This window comes from Myxine glutinosa, chromosome 10 (assembly GCF_964187855.1).
Source record: "Myxine glutinosa chromosome 10, kmMyxGlut1.1, whole genome shotgun sequence".
Lineage (NCBI taxonomy): Eukaryota > Metazoa > Chordata > Myxini > Myxiniformes > Myxinidae > Myxine > Myxine glutinosa.
Genome location: NC_136270.1, coordinates 18258147 through 18272547, shown reverse-complemented (window position 1 = coordinate 18272547; position 14401 = coordinate 18258147). Strand labels below are relative to the sequence as shown.

Sequence of the window (14401 nt, the reverse complement as noted above, 5' to 3'; positions counted from 1 at the left end):
ATTATGTTGAAATTATTCTAGATTTTGTTAATGTGACCTTTAAAAGAAACAAAAACCACATTTGACATTTCGAAGCAAATAAATTGATCCTTGAAAGTGATGTCAACTGATATCGAACTCAATTCACAGACAGAACCGTGTTAAACTTCTGTACGTTTTCCAGAAGTATCTCTTTATTTTACACATGAGCCAAACATTTTTTCAACAAAAACAAAAGTTAAATTATGACTGGGATTATGCACAGTAAAATTACAGTTCAGTACTTAGTGTAACCCCCACGAGCATTCAGGAGAGCATGTACACGACGAGGCATGCTGTTCACGAGATTTGCAAAGGTTTGGACAGGAATGGCTTGCCATGCAGTGACAATAGCCTGCTGCAATTCACGCACAGAGGTAGGCTGCTGGACCAAGTTGTCGATTTGACGCGTTAATTCTGCCCACAAGTTCTCTATCAGATTCATATCCGGGGACATGGCAGGCCACTCCATATGCTCGACACAATGGTCAACAAGAAAGTGTTGGATCATGCGAACACGATGAGGCCGTGCATTGTCATCTTGGAAGACATAGTTTCCTCGAAAGGCTGCACGAGCAAATGGAAGCAATGTTTCTTCCAGAATGGCCCTGTACTTGAACTGGTTCAGGTTTCCATTCAGAACAACCAGGTCAGTTTTGCCCCCTGCCTGAAAAGCAGCCCAAACGGTCACCCCACACCTCCAGCTTGGACTCTTGGCACTATACAATCTTCGTTGTAGGCTTCATGCACTTGTCTGCGCACTCGGACGTGGCCATTTTGACGATAGTCCAGAAATCTAGACTCGTCACTGAAGGTCACGTGATTCCAGTGTCCTGGCTGCCATTGACGGTGCTCTCTGGCCCACTGCAATCAGCGCTGGCTGTGTTGTCTGGTCAGGCGTGGCTTTCTCAGGGGACGCCTGGCACGATAGCCTGCTTGAACCAGTCGTTGGTTGACTAGCCTCCTGGATACAGGCACATTTGTCACTCAGCCCTCAGCCGATTAGCTGACTTGGTACAGCCATTGCAGACTAACCGGTGCAGCTGGCGATCATCTCTCCTTGTGATTCTGCGGGGACGTCCTGGCCTCGGTATTGGAGTAGGGACACCGCTCTTAGCATTTCGTTTCAGGATCTTTGACACCTGACCTTGAGTGATGCCATACTGCCAAGCAATAGCATGCTGTTTCATGCCGGAATTTCGTAAAGCCACCACTCCATGACAAACAGCATTGTCGAGTTGACAGACCATCTCCAGAGGAAGCGGCAATAACTTTTGTAGACGTGCAGCAGTTGTTTTCCACTAACACAGAACGCAACAACCCTTATATACCCGATTGTGAAGCCAATCGTCAAATGTACCTGTCCTTACATTTTGTCACGCCACCTGTGATGTAATCCTGTTATTGACTTCTTGCTGCGACAGACAATCAGTGACATGGTTCTTTTAACAAAGAAATCACCGAAGCGTAAAAGAAACTCACCAGATTGATATACTGAGTTCAGAAAGTAAACCCAGGTCAAGAAAAAAAAAATTCCATATTAAATGCCAAGTCTGTATATATTGCTGCGATTTTGAGATTGGTACAGTAAAGGTTAATAAAGGTCAAAGGTTTTCCCCCCATAGTTAGTCACACGAGCAACATATAGGCCCATTTGTAGTGTAGTTATGTCTTCGTATGTGTAAGAATAGGCCATTTCCTCTCTTAGTACCTGCGTTGTGTAAAGGCAGGAGAATAGGCCCTACAATCATTTTGCTTCAACCTCCACTCTACCTCTATGGGTGCAATCCATCCCGTGCCCCAATTGGCTGTCCCCTAGTCAAGTTAACGTGAGGCAGGGCCTCGAAAGGTGAAGGAGGGTTGAGCTCGGCGCGGCAGCAGTGGGGGCGGTAAGAATGAACCAGCCAATCAGGGCTCGAGCGGCATGGCGTGAGAGGGCATGGTGAAGAGCGTGTGGTGAGTTCCAGAGGGTTCTAATGGCATGGCAATAAAACCCTTCGTGAAAAGCCCCCACCTCAGTTCTGAGAAGGGAGAGGACTTGAACAGAGTTATGAGAAGGGAGAGGCACTCGTCGAGTCCAGTTATGAGAAGGGAGAGGCGCTCGTCAGTTGCAGTACCAGGGTTATGGGAGAGGTGCGCTGAAGTGACTTCTGAGTATGGAGGAAGGAGACGTGCTTGACGGGAATCACCCGTGCTGAATGAACTTTGTTACCTGGAATATGTGGGCGCAGACAGGGCGTTGATAACTCAGGCGGTTCGGCCAAAGCGAGTGAACGCTGCTGAGTAACCGCCAGCCGCGCGAAGTCCGCCCTCTACCGTTCGCCCCGAGATTACCCACTTTGTTCGAGTGACACGATACGCGGTCCTGCCTTCGCCTACCTTCATCTTCGTGGGACGTGCCGGGGACCGTGGAGAGTGAGACGGAGCCGATCCTGTACGACCACCGCGGCGCTGGTGAACATCATCCTGCCCATCAGAAATCCCCGTGTGAGTGTGTGTGTCAGATGGGCCCGTTTGTCCTGGGGTATTAAGAGTAAGACTGTTTAAGGATTTCCCTGTGTCTCTTCGTCCTGAGCTGTAAATACGTGCAATCATAATTAAACATATTTGTTCTTCCTTTTCTTTCCAATTCGATCGCCTTTGTGATTTCTCCATTGACTAAGCGTGGTATGAATAAGATCGCTCCAATCGGGTCTAGTAACTAATAATAGCACGGATCACGTGTACGCAAACCGCTCGGCGTATCACCATCACACGTGGTTCATGCAAGGCTTATTCCCTCGCTTCCAGGGAAGCGCTAGTACTTAGGTAACAGCGAATTTGGTCCCGAAACCCTATTTAGCGCTGTCCGGAAGGGACGTAATAGGTCTCGGGTCGCGCCAGGTCAGTAAAGACAAGGGGATTAATCCCCCCGTGATAAGGGGAGAAGGCCGGCGGCAGATCCACAACAATATATATATATATATATATATATTTATATATATTTATATATATATATATATATATATATATATATATATATATATATTTATATATATATATATATTTATATATATATATATATTTATATATATATATATATTTATATATATATATATATATTTATATATATATATATATTTATATTTATATATATATATATATATATATATATATATATATATATATATATATATATATATATATATATATATATATATATACCAAGGTTGGCTGTCCATTCGTCTGTTCCCTGTTACGCTGATTGGCTGTGTGAGGCTATGTGCACTGTGATTGGCACTGTAAGAGGTATAAAACACATGGACACTGCTAGGACTTCCAGGAAATAAGTCGGTATTTCAAAAAAGTGTATCTGGGGTGAATTAATGGGGGTAGAAGGTTTTGGATGGGGGAAGATAAGAGATGGTGGTGAACACCATCCATGGTGATGGTGATGGTGGTGGAGGAGTTTTTGTCAAACCTCGACTCTGATTCTGCATCTGGACCAGACGGCATCAGCCCACGGGTCCTAAAATCCTGCTCTGCCGCTCTATCTCACCCTCTCTCTGTTCTTTTCACCCTATCGTTTGCTCAAGGTCATCTGCCAGCATCCTGGAAATCAGCTAACATTACCGCTTTACACAAAAAAGGTGCAAAAACAGATCCTTGCAACTACAGACCAATCAGCCTGCTCCCAATTATCAGCAAAGTCATGGAATCCATCATTGCTTCGGATATGAAATCTTTCCCCTTCTCCAATGGCTTGATCTCTGATCATCAATTTGGTTTCAGACCAGGTCACTCTACTCTGGACATGCTGCTTCTGCTGTCTCAACAATGGATGGAGGTCCTCAATGCCAAACAGGAAATCAGAGCTGTCTCCCTTGACATATCACGTGCCTTTGATACGGTCTGGCACCCAGCTCTGCTCACCAAACTCTCCTCCTATGGTATCCATGGAAATCTCCATGCATGGCTTGCGGACTTCCTCTCTGGTCGTAGTCAACGTGTGGCCCTAAATGGATTTCTCTCATCTCCCCTTCCTGTTCAGGCTGGAGTTCCCCAAGGCAGTGTGCTGGGCCCTGTGCTTTTTCTGGTCTTTATCAATGATCTCTCCGACTCTCTGGAAAATCCTCTCTATCTCTTTGCTGATGACTCCACTCTCTGCCGCTCCATTCCTCTTCCCTCAGATCGGCAGTCTGCAGCCTCCTCACTCTCTGAAGACCTGGACAAAATCACAGACTGGTCAAACAAGTGGAACATGTCTTTCAATCCTGACAAATCTCACTCTCTTACTATGTCTCTCTGAAAAGATCGACTGGACAACCCTCCCATCTACTTTCTCAACAATCCTCTCCAAGAAGTTCTGTCGCTCAAGCTTTTGGGTCTCACTATCTGCCATGATCTTTCTTGGGAAAACCACATTTCCAAGCTGGCCTCCAAAGCCAGTCGCCGACTGGGCATCCTCCGTCGTGCGAAGTCCTTCCTCGGCACACCTGAGCTCCTCACCACATACAAGGCTTTCATCCGCAGCTCAATGGAATACTGTTCTCCCCTATGGGCTGGTGCTCCTGCCTCACACCTGGCACCTCACACCTCCTGCCTCACACTCACCAAACCTGTCCTGCCCCCTCTCTCCCCATCTTGTCTACCGCTCCCGATGTTATTTGTTTTATGTGTCTGTTTGTCTTTCTGTGTGATTAATGTTCGCTCTTTCACGAGCCTCGATCTTGTATACAAAAAAAACAAAAAAAAAAAAAAAAAAAAAAACAGCTGTTTTAAAGACCTGGAGGGAGGAGTGGGTTTGAAGAGAGTGAGGGAGTTTGTTCCAGAGGCGGGAGAAAAGAGGAATGAAAGAGTGAAGGTGAGCAGCGAGTCTTGATTTTGGCAGTTTAACCATAAGAGGGTTGCTGGCAGATCTTGTGCGACCTGTAGGAATATTTGGGGGACAGAGCACAGACAGAGCTGGGGGAGCTAGGCCGGAGAGGAGTCGGTAGAAGACAGAAATATCACCAACCTGCCTGTAGTGAGTGAGTAAAAGGCGATCGGAGTTAGCTTCATCGCAGGAGATTCCAATATTCAAATGTCGCTCAAAAATCACATCAAATGTCGATTCCAAGCATCATCAAATGTCGAAAAATTGGAGGCCATCAGCATCACAGGCATTCTGACACAAACTGTGTGCAGGCTTCAGGCTTCAAGCCTTCCAGTCTATAGGATAATTCCTTTATGGCCCAGTGGAATTTGAATTAATCCAAGCTATATAAACATGATGTATTTTATATGCACAAAAGAAATAGCAATGTTTTAGCTTCATTACATAACCCATGTTGTTATTTTTTGAGGGACCAAGCAATCAAGCCAGCGTTCTGTGCCTATGCACCACCCGCGGTGATCTTCATCCTGATGAAACAGCACTTGCACAGAAGGAAGGACGGAAGGAAGGAATAAATCTCGCCTCACATTTTGTCCCGTTCATGTTTAGAATCCCATGTCAACCCGTTCCCGTTTCCCATTCCCTCATTGCAAATAATTCATTGGACGTAATCCATAACTTTGTGCGTAAGGTATAATCTGCTGTGTTTGTTGACTTTTGCACACCCATCATGATTGTATCGTATAGTCTTATTAAAAGCTGATATATTTGATTTTTATTTCACACCATATTTTGATTTTATTTTATTACTGGCCAGGGACACTAGTTGGGATCTTTTGGATTTGGATTCTACTTTTTGTGTTAACTTTTGTTCATACCATGAACGTCATTGTCTGTTCTGTGTTTTTGCTCTTCCACAAACCGTATAAAATACAGTATTCTTTCATTATGCATGTCTTTATTAATATTAATTGTTTATTAATAAAGTAGTGCCACAAGTGCGTAAGATCACCATCCATGTACCGACTGTTATTGATATGGGTCCCATCGGAGTGTTGCTATGAATGTCCGCACACTACGTCATCTTATTCTCCTTTCACTGGTAATGTATTTCGCTACCAAAAACGTCTGTTTGCGGTTTTGAACTCCAACTCCGACCCTGTACCTTCACCCGATTATCTACCGTTGGAATGGTAATCATCGATTTACTTGGTTGAAAAAACCATTGGCATGATTACGTATTCCATTCGAGCGACTCACCAAACCTGTCCGGAGTTATCCGGGGAGGTGACCGTCACAATATATAATTGAATAAACCATATGAGTACAGGTGTATCCAAGGCACATGTTGTATAAGTATTGGATTATTTGGTTAAAAAAAAAAGAAGTATATTTTATTTTATCTGTTATTGATTGTTCTGTATTACAGTTTGACTAATAAAAACACATGAGGCAGGCTGGGAATCATGTTGACTGTGTTCAAGAAAACTAAAGTGGTCTTTATCAGCGATGATAGGCTGGAATCAAATATTAGTTAGAAATAAACAAGAAAAATGTTATTTTATTACTAATGTAAATCTCACCTTTTTCTTTATGATATCCGAAGAAAATCTTACTATAATTCACCAAATGTCTGTCTGTCTGTTCCCAGGTACTGCAAAAAAACAGCTGAACCGATCGCAACGAAATTTTGGGTGGGTAATCCTGGGACCCCCTGGAGTAAAATAGGCTATATTGTTTTTCCAATTTTTCCAATTTTCCAGTTTTTCCAAACACGATGGAATAATATTTACCGATATGAACAGCGATGTGGCTTTTATTGAAATTCTACAAATACTGTTTAGATTTTGATGATTTGCATGTGTTATGATTCAACGGATGTTTATATAAATCGTTTAAAAAAAAAACAAGCCTTCAATTTCTGATATTTTGCCTTTTCATTTGGGCCCCCCAATTGAAGCTCCGCCCGTAGGGTGGGGACGGTGTTAGTAACTGTAATAAATGAATGCATGCAATGATTGGTCAGTGTATAATCATACATTTTGTAATTGTGATTGTTAACTTAATGTCAAACGTGCCCCAAACTCCAATCACGTTGTCGGGGGTAGTATTATCGGACGTCTCTCGTGCCTTTGCTTATGTCTGACACCCAGAACATTTCAATGGTAGTACCCTCCACTCAAAGTACAGATACATTCCCCATGCTCACAAACAGTGTGCTGCTCCTATTCGAGTACACTCGACCACTCTCTTCATTTGGAACCTGGGTAGAGTTCTAGGTAGATTACTCTTTTTCTTTTAGTCTTCCGATATCCATGATGAGCTAACTGTCTCAACCTGGGAAAAAACAATCCTCATGCAAAACATGCGTCGATACTCAGATTACTCATGTCCTTATCTTACCCCTTCATATCGACGACATTTCAAATGCATAGGACAACTTGTGTGGCCAGTTGTTGAAAGCGGCCCATTGCCTGTAGCTCCTTGGTGTGAGTAGGTACCAAGACCTGTCCTCGCCTGACTATATCTACCGGCTATCCCCATGGCTAGGTGACAACCAGTCATCCTCCATTACACCGGGTCGCCTTTTCTTGGTATTGCCCATTTGTTTGAAGAATATGAATGAATGAATGAATGAATGAATGAATGAATGATCGTTTTAAGGCCATTTTTCCCGCTAGAGCGGGGGTTAGCCTTGCGGGCCCCATGACAATCATGGTTCCCTGTTTGAGGCAATGTTTTTATGGCCGGATGCCTTTCCTGACGCCAACCCTTGGTCACACTCTTACGATGCGCAGGGATAAAGTGTGCCTATTCTGAAGCACACAAGGTATTCACCCACACCATTAAGGAATATAACTTACAGCTTTGAGTCGGCTCATTGGATTCTCACGTGGCTTTTCTTGATGTCGTGATAAGCAAGGCATTGGGAAACTTTCACGACGAGGCTGTAGCTTAAGGCCTGCTACTCGATCACCACAGGCTGCTCAGTGACCTGTTTTCTAACACCTCCTCTCAGCCCTGGCCCCACATGTGTTCTTTCTCTGCACCCCCTTCCAGCTCCAGCAGGCAGAAAGAATTTAGCACATGACCTCTTCAAGTCGAGACTAGCTACCCAATTTCATTGATTTGTCCGACTCTTTTCCAGCCTCACAACCAATCATTGTCCATCAAAAGGCACTTATTATCAAACCGCACATTAATCGATGCTCTATTTTGCTCTTAATTAAGCCTTCCTTATTGTGGCTCCTGAGCAAAGCATCTGCACTCCTACCTTTATCTACCTCCTTTACATAGTAATATACAAGGAAGTAAATAAACGTGCTTTATGTCTGGGCATGTGCAACTCTTCAAAGCTTTTTATTCCTTTCTGAGATTAGAAGCATGAAAAGTTGAAGAAGAAAAAAAACCCTCCGAATACCCAATACATACAATGTGACAAGTGCATCAAACAGAATGAAAAACAAACAACTAGAATAGCAATCGGGAGGGTAGACCGCACACCTCCGTCAGGCTGTAGAGTTTACGTTTTGTATCCCACTGATAGGCCAGATTTGGATTTGGACCCGGACTAAAATCGAATAATCTTGTTCTTGTCACCTAACCAACTCGTCCACCAAGTTTCGTCTGAATCCCTCCATAACTCTTTGAGATATCGTGCTTATATATCGTTTTCGACCCATCTCTCAATGGTGAAGAATCACTTAAAATTCCAGTATCCGGATTCGGATCCAGATCTTTACCAAAATCTAATCAGTTTATCCTTATCCAACACCCAACCCGTCCACCAAGTTTCAACTGAATCTGTCCATGACGTTTTCAGATATCCTGCTCACAGACAAACAAACAAACAAACAAGAAAAAGGTCATGCATAGCACGATATTCGCGAAATCCAAATAAACAAAAATTGCCATGGAAACAGGAATTGCGTAATTTGGAAAATTTGACCTATCAAGTGTTTTAAATGTTGGAATGTTGTGCATAAAAAATTTGGTTTATACATTTTCTAATTTCCCCCTCATAGGTTTTTTACCTTTTGGATAGCATTCACCTTTGACTGATTTTGACCAGATTTTATACACGTAAACTACACATACATACAAATAAGCTGTGTGAGTTTCAATCTGATATCTTGAAAAATTCCTGAGGTTTGGCAATAATAAAATCACAAAAAATCCCATTTCATAATACTGTAATGGGGTGAAATTGTTGGGTCCTAAAGGGTCTACAATCTCGAGGGCCTTTGGGTCCTAAAGGGTCTTAAGGGGTCTAAGAGGTTTTAGAGTTATAAAGGGTCTTAAGGGTCTAAAAGGTGTAAGTAAGGGCTCAAAAGATCCACATGTCTATAAGGTATGTTCCAATAGTCTGTAATTAATCGATGTGGTCAAGGTCCAATAATAAGTAATTAATAGATGTACTCATGATCAAACCGTATGTAATTAATAGACATACTCACATAACAGGGGTTGACCAAAGCTTCATCTCAATGAGGGTTCCCCGTCCACTCATGTTTTTCAGTTTTACATACAGTATGTATCTAGATATCAAGTGAATCGTTTGGCAATTGATGATTTGTGTGACCTTGACCTTTTGACCTTTTGACCTCAAAACAATAGACTTCCAGCTTGTCAATACCTCTACCGGGTGGTGAAAATCGGAGGAAAAATGTGACCTGTAGGCCAGACAGAATAACAGACCAGACCAACCAATATACTTGCAAATCTTCAATTTCACAAGTAACAAACAGACAAATGGAGTGAATACATAACCTGCATCCACCTTTGGTGGCGGAAGTAAAGATAACAGAGGAGAAGGTACACATTCCTGAATGTTATGCTTGTGGTCAAGTCGTGTTTTATTTCAATGTACTGGTGAGTAGTTATACCTCTAGAGTCTAGACTCTAGACTGTCTAGACCTTCATTACGAGGTTGTTTCCCTTTCATCTCGATAGTTGTTCTCAGCTCTTGTTGTTTTCGTTGTTTCGCTGCACAGTGTCATCAGATATTTAATTATGATGATTTGACATATTGCAGTGAAATTCACGAACTTGAAAACATTATGTTTGTAATATATCTTGTATTACAAACATAAATATCTTCATTATTCGACACTTTAGAACTGTATGTCTCTGCTACAGCTAAATCTTATTATAATAGACAAAATATTGGCACCCTTGCACTTTTTTCAAATAACTCACAGTTTTCTCTAAAAAATAAGTTGAAATTGACAAAAGTATTTGGTCTCCACAATTCTTTATTTCACTGTTAATATTACAGAACCTTTGTTTTTGATTCCGAACATTTTTTTTTGATTGAATTTTGATTTGAATTTTGTTTTGATTTATATCCTTTTAAATCAGAAAATAAAATGAAATGGCTTTAACAAAATTATTGACACCAGAGACATAATATTTGGTAGCACAGCCTTTGGACAAAATAATGCAGTCAAGCGCTTCCTATAGCCATGAATGAGCTTCCTACACCTCTCTACTGGCAGTTTGTCCCACTCTTCTTGTGAAAACAGCTCCAGTTCTCCCAGATTTGAAGGCTGCCTTCTTCCAACTGCTGTTTTTAGATCTCCCCACAGGTGTTCAAAGGGATTTAGATCTGGACTCATTGCTGGCCACTTCAGAACAGTCCAGCGTTTTGTCTTGAACCATTCCTGGGTGCTTTTTGAAGTGTGTTTGGGGTCATTGTCCTGCTGCAAGACTCATGACCTTCGACGGCGACCCAGCTTTTTGACACTGGGTTGAACATTGCGCTCCAAAATTTCTTGGTAATCTCCTGATTTCATGATGCCATGTACACATTCAAGGCACCCAGTGCCAGAGGCAGCACAGCAACCCCAAAACATCACTGAACCTCCTCCATGTTTGACTGTAGGCAAGGTGTTCTTTTCTTTGAAGGCTTCATTTTGTTTTCTGTAAACATAGAGATGATGTGCTTTACCAAAAGGCTCTAATTTGGTCTCATCTGTCCACAGGACATTCTCTCAGAAGGATTTTGGCTTGTTCAGGTGTGTTTTGGCAAACTCCAGTCAGGTTTTCTCATGTCTCTCTCTCTCTCAGCAGTGGGGTTCTCCTGGGTCTCCGATCATAGAACCCCCTTTCATTGAGTTGGCGACGGATGGTGCGAGTCGAAACTGTCGTACCTTGTGTCTGAAGGTCAGCTTGAATCTGTTTGGCAGTTGATCGAGGTGCTTTCTCCACCATTCGAACAATCCTTCGTGGCAATCTTCGAACACGTTTTGTCTTGCGGCCATGTCCAGGGAGGTTGGCTACAGTGCCATGGGCCTTAAACTTCCCGATAACATTGCGTACAGTGGACACAGGAACATCAAGGTCTCTGGAGGTGGACTTGTAGCCTTGAGATTGTCCATGCTGGGGGACAATCTTGTGTCTGACCTCCTCAGTTTTCTGGTTTTCTTTCTTTTCTCCATGCTCATTGCAGTACACACAGTGACACAAAACAGCAGAATGACTCCTTTTCTCCATTCAAACTGGTTGAATGAGTGATTTTTATATTGCGGGCAACTGCAACTCACCATAGGTGAGTTCAATTCCAAAGTAAAGGAAAATCACCTGCTTGAAATAAAATTATTTATAACAACTTCTAAAAGGTGCCAATAATATTGTTCGGGCCATTTTAGGATTTCTGTGTGGAATAAGCTAAAATGTAGTAATTTTTTTCTGCTTTTTTCGTTTTGTTCCATTGTAAACCAAAGATGTACATCAGTGGATACCACAAGATTTTTTAATTTTAACAATTTTCTGGAAGAAATGGTGCATTATTTGAAAAAGGTACAAGGGTGCCAATATTTTTGGCCACAACAGTATGTATGGAGGTATGTTTGTATATTTGTGACCAAAACGTCTTCTTCTTCAAATAAAATTAAGAGTCCGTGACTGCGTGACTTTATCCCTGTGCATCGTAAGAGCGTGACCAAGAGTTGGCGTCAGGAAGGGCATCCGGCCATAAAAACATTGCCTCAAACAGGGAACCATGATTGTCATGGGGCCCGCAAGGCTAACCCCCACTCTAGCGGGGAAAATGGCCTTAAAACGATCATTCATTCATTCATTCATTCATTCAGTCCGTGAACTCTTAATTACGTACTGTTGGAATATATACCTTTTGACCCTTTAGACTGTTGAGACCCCTCAGACCTTCGACGACCCTTTAAGTCCCCCAAGACCCTTAAGACCACAAAGACCCCTAAAGACCCAAAATACACTTAAATACTGCACAGATCCAAAATACCACGAAGACCCAAAAGACCCTTAAAGACCCTGAATACCCAAAATACATTTAAAGGCCCAGAGGATCCAAAAGACTCTGAAGACCCAAATGGCCCCGACGACCCAAAAGACCCTGAAGATCCGAAACATCCTGAAGACCCAAAATACCCTGAAGACCCAAAATACCTTGACGACCCAAAATACCGTGAAGACCCAAAATACCGTGAAGACCCAAAACACCCTGAAGACCCAAAAGACACCGAAGACCCAAAACACCCTGAAGACCCAAAACACCATGAAGACCCAAAACACCCTTAAAGACACCGAAGACACAAAATACCCAGAAGACCCTGAAGATGTGCTCATATTCCAATAGTATGTATTTTATCGACGTATTCAGTCAGGTTTCAATGGTATGTAATTATTAGATGCACTTATTTTTCAATAGTATGTAATAAATAGACCTATTCAAGTTTCAATGATATCTTTTTTTATTATAAAGGAGCAAACGTATGTGGATATGTATGTATATGTGTGCCCAAAACGTCTTCTTCTTCCTCGAATTTTCTTTAACAATTCCATCGTGTTCTTTATATATTTACAACTAACCTAAGAAACACATTCGTGACTTATCCGTATTCATCAGCGCTACTTTTTTTTGTTACTTTGACTTGATTAATCGAGATGATTAATATCGAGATCATTGATTGATTCAATGATTGATTAATCGAGATCGTGACATGGGCAAAATAAAAGATACGTCGTATAAACCCGGCCGGAAGTCTAAGGGAGGTGGTGTATTGGGAGCACATCTGCTCTGTGAGGCTGGAAGTTCAACTTTTCCATCCAGTTTTTGATAAATTTGTATTGACCATACTTATGGTGTTTTCATGTAACTCATGGTCCCTACCCAAACCTTCCTGCTCTTACTGATAATTTAAAATAAATATAAATTTGTGCTCAGTTCCTTTTTATTTATACGTGTTGGGATCTGACTTCTGATTTACAGTATATATTCAATCAGAGAAAAATATATATTTGACCGACCTCCCCCAGCATCCCCCCAACCCCCCCCCCCCTCCCAGCACCATCCTACATTTCCCCATTCCTCCCCCGCCCCTCCCCACAACCCCCAATACACTGTCACCACCACTAACCCCCCACCCACCATTCCCGCCATCCCTCACTCCCTGAGAAAGCAGACATGGTCAAAGATGCCTACCCCTCTGAAGCGATGTGTGGTGAGGCGTGCAGATTGTGCCGAGCTACGTTAGTGTATCTTAACTGCTCGTGTATAGTAACCGGCATCAAAAGAAAATGATAGACAGATAGAGCGGACCAATTGCTTAACCCCGGCTTGCACTATCCATGCAGGGTAACAAGTAACATTGCATGGATCAATGTTACCATGGCATGGGTCATCACCTAATAGGTAGACCTTTTTCCTTGCCCTTTTCATGAAGCCAATCATGTTGACCGCTATGACTCTTATTCTAGCACAAGCAACACTATCCGATTCATTACGATTTGTACATGCTCCAATTGTAGCGGTAACTACCAATGGAGCAGATTCTGTAATTTTGGTCTGAACATTGATTGTATATTGAATCTAAAACCATACACCAGACCAGTTTAGTCCACCGCAGGACTATGACCTCTCACCACTGGTGTTGAAGGTTATTTGACATCGTGGGCACGCTTGCTAAGTGCGGGTTGGCGACAGTGAGCAGCCATGATGGGAATCTAACCAACGGTATCCAGAGTAAAAAGAAGTAAGTCTTTATAACTCCTCAGCCAAAAGAGACCGTTATCGATCACAATATTTCACCTGATCATTATAGCCTGATGTTGGGTTCACGGTTAAGGTGGCTGGCTTGAGATCTTAGGGTCCTGAGTACAAGCCCCTGCCATCCGATGAATTAACATCAGATGGGTTGACTCAGCTTGTCATCCTTCCGAGATCAACAAAGTGAGTACCAGCTGAGTGGCAATGGGGGCATTGCATCAGCGGCACTGCCATGTCCCCAGAAAATGATGCCCAGAAATGTCCCAGAAATATGTCCCAGAAAAAGTGTATGATGTCCCAGAAAATGATGCCCAGAAATGTCCCAGAAATATGTCCCAGAAAAAGTGTATGATGTCCCAGAAAATGATGCAGCCAAGCCGCCACATGCTGCACACGAACCGCCGCCACCACCTGATAAATTGAGGGAATAAAAAACAACTTATAGTATGGTTAGGACTCAAAAAAGTATGGAACTCATTCGGTTAGAGTGTGTACAATGAGGA

General features: G+C 42.5%; 2 long non-coding RNA genes across 3 annotated transcripts in view; one reads left to right on the top strand and one right to left on the bottom strand.

Annotated features, from left to right (window-relative positions):
* LOC144893995 (uncharacterized) overlaps window positions 1-6783 on the top strand; it is a 68774-nt gene extending 61991 nt beyond the window's left edge. Inside the window, exon 2 of the long non-coding RNA XR_013624677.1 lies at window positions 6525-6783. This is a non-coding gene — a long non-coding RNA (uncharacterized LOC144893995). The remainder of the gene's footprint in view (window positions 1-6524) is intronic.
* Window positions 1-14401, bottom strand: part of LOC144893994 (uncharacterized) — a 49261-nt gene that overhangs the window by 20418 nt on the left and 14442 nt on the right. The gene's annotated exons all lie outside the window — the stretch shown is intronic.